This window comes from Onychostruthus taczanowskii, unplaced genomic scaffold (assembly GCF_017590055.1).
Source record: "Onychostruthus taczanowskii isolate IOZ18803 unplaced genomic scaffold, ASM1759005v1 scaffold189, whole genome shotgun sequence".
In the NCBI taxonomy this organism is placed as follows: Eukaryota; Metazoa; Chordata; class Aves; order Passeriformes; family Passeridae; genus Onychostruthus; species Onychostruthus taczanowskii.
The window spans coordinates 114,725-117,218 of NW_024499117.1; positions in this window are offsets into that span (position 1 = coordinate 114,725).

A 2,494-nucleotide genomic window follows, 5' to 3' on the forward strand; every position below is an offset into this window, starting at 1 on the left:
TTGTTGTAACAGGCCACCCTCCATTATCTTCCCCAACCTCCACAGCACCCTGACCACATCCACCCTAGATGCACATCTGAATGGAGTCAAGTGTTGAGGAAGAGCCTGCAACACTGCCCAGCAGCAGAAGGGGGAGGTTTTACCTGCTCATAGAACATCAGAAACTCAAGATCTTCAGAAACAGGACTCACACCTGGGGCTGCACAGTCACTCTTCTCTCATTCCAGTAGAATTCTGAGTTCTGGTTGAGCTTCTGTGAAGAGGAAACAGGAGAAATGCAGTGCCACTGGCAGTTCAAACAATTTACATAATGCAGGGGACCACTACAACTTGTGGGACTTCTCGGAACTGTCTGACTAAGAACAAGTTTCTACTCTGCTTCAAGATTCTTAGCACCCAGGCTGTGTAGATTGTCTCACTTAGGCTCTGTTTTGTGGGTGCTGGAGATACTTGTACTGCATTCAAAGTTCTTCAAGGCCTCCCCCACTCCTGCTCGCTCCATGTGTGACTTTCCTTTTTGACTTCTCTGTGTATGGGAGAAAATGCCACAGCACCATGGAGTCTGCACTGCACATTTTGCACATGTGTAAGCACAGTGTAGGAGGTTCAAGGGTGTATACAGTCGTATCTGGGGTTTGTGTAGCAAGTCTGCTACAAAAGGTATTTACTTGTCTTCCATTTATTTATTTGGCTTCAGTATTTAGAAGGAAGATTGTTGTGATACGGCACGAAATGATGACACAGACACTGCTGCTCTCGAGGGGAACAAAAAGGAAGAAGAAGAAGAACTTTATTTTCTGACTCCAACATTTATAGTTTTCCAAAGGTGACAGTGGATTGGAGGGTGACAGTGCCACCTCTCCAATGCCATTGGAGAGACCAAGGGTCCATCAATTCTCTCCACCTCCATGAAAGAATGCAAAACATAGGTTATTTACAGAACTGTGTGTGAGAAAGTTTGTTGAAAGAATGCAAACATCAGAAGGCTTAACAAAGTCTTACAAAATCAGGGCGACAGAAGATCATCTGCTGCAGTGATGAAAGGCACTGTCTCACTGTAATTGGAGACAGGCTGTGCCAAGGCTGATTCTTGGGTTGAGAAGACAAAGGATGAAGTTCTGAAAAGGATGGGAAGGTAATCCCTTTCTATTATAGTATTTTAACTATGAAGTATTAAGTATTTTAAAGAATTTTAAAGGTAAATTTCATAAAACCACTCAAAAAAAGGAGCACAGTCAAACAGAGTTGTTTCTTTGCTAATGTTCTGACTCTCTATCCACTCTCTATCCATCTATTAGCATGCTATATGTATTTGCATATAAATTCTAATGCCCTGAGATCTTTCAGAGACACTGTAAGTAAAAGCATCCTTTCCAGAAGACACTTCCTGCCTCATTGCAGCAATGCTTCTGTGTTGGGCTATACCTTCTTCGACTTAGTTTACTTATGTGCTATTAAAGCACTGGAGGTAAAAGTTTCTTATTCCTTTTTTTTTTAAGGCTCCAAACAACCCCAAAATGGGGTTTTTATCTCAATAACCATACACAGTAAATACCATATTCCTTATGTTTTGGTTTTGTGCCTTTCCCTATTTCTTCAAACATATAACTTGGTACTAGATCTACAGAAAACAAAAGATGTGCATTAATCTGGTCAGAGAGTACCTTGTGGTCTGAATTATCATTATCTCTCCAGCACATTATTTGCTTGTTTTTTCAAAAGACAAACAGAAAGGAGAAAAGTCTGAGTATGAGCTGTTTTGTTCTTCCCTCTTGTAAAATTGTTAAATTCTTTCCACAACAGGATTTGTGGTGTTATGTGGTCCCACTGGCTGTACTGGAGTTTCTGTTTCATTACATGCCTCTGTTTTTGCAATGCCATTGCTACCTGACTGTTTCGGAAAAAACAACCTCAGAACACATAATCCTGCTCTCTGTGCTGGCTTTCAATTCAGCCAGTTCCAACTAAGGTCACAACCCTGATTTTCAGATCTCTGTAATGAAATCCAGAGAGGATGGAGCAGGAGTCCTCTGTGGTCTCCTAAGTGGACTTTTTGTGTAACACAGGAGATCAACTCACCTGACAATTCAACAGTCCTGCAAATAGTGGAGGAAATGGGACATGTTTTAGAAGGACCTTCAGCACAAATCCTAGCTCTGTCAGAGTAAAAATCCTCCTCCTCAGCCAGCACACTCTTTGGCAGCTGGCTTCCATGGGTGTTTCTCACAGTAAGTGAAGCTAGACACGCAAATGGCAGAGAGGATGGGTCAGAAGGGAAAGTGAGGACATTTTGTGAGAGCTAGACTGACTGTTAAAATCTTCTGCTGGGAGACACAAAAATAGCTTTCTCTGCAAATCCAGCTTTCCTCTTACACAAATGTTCTCCTTCTTTAGAATACAAAGAAAAAGCTAATAAATTAATAAAATCCCATTGCTCCTCTTTTGTGAAAGAGGAGAACAGTCATTTATTATGAAAGGGAAGCATCTTAGACAA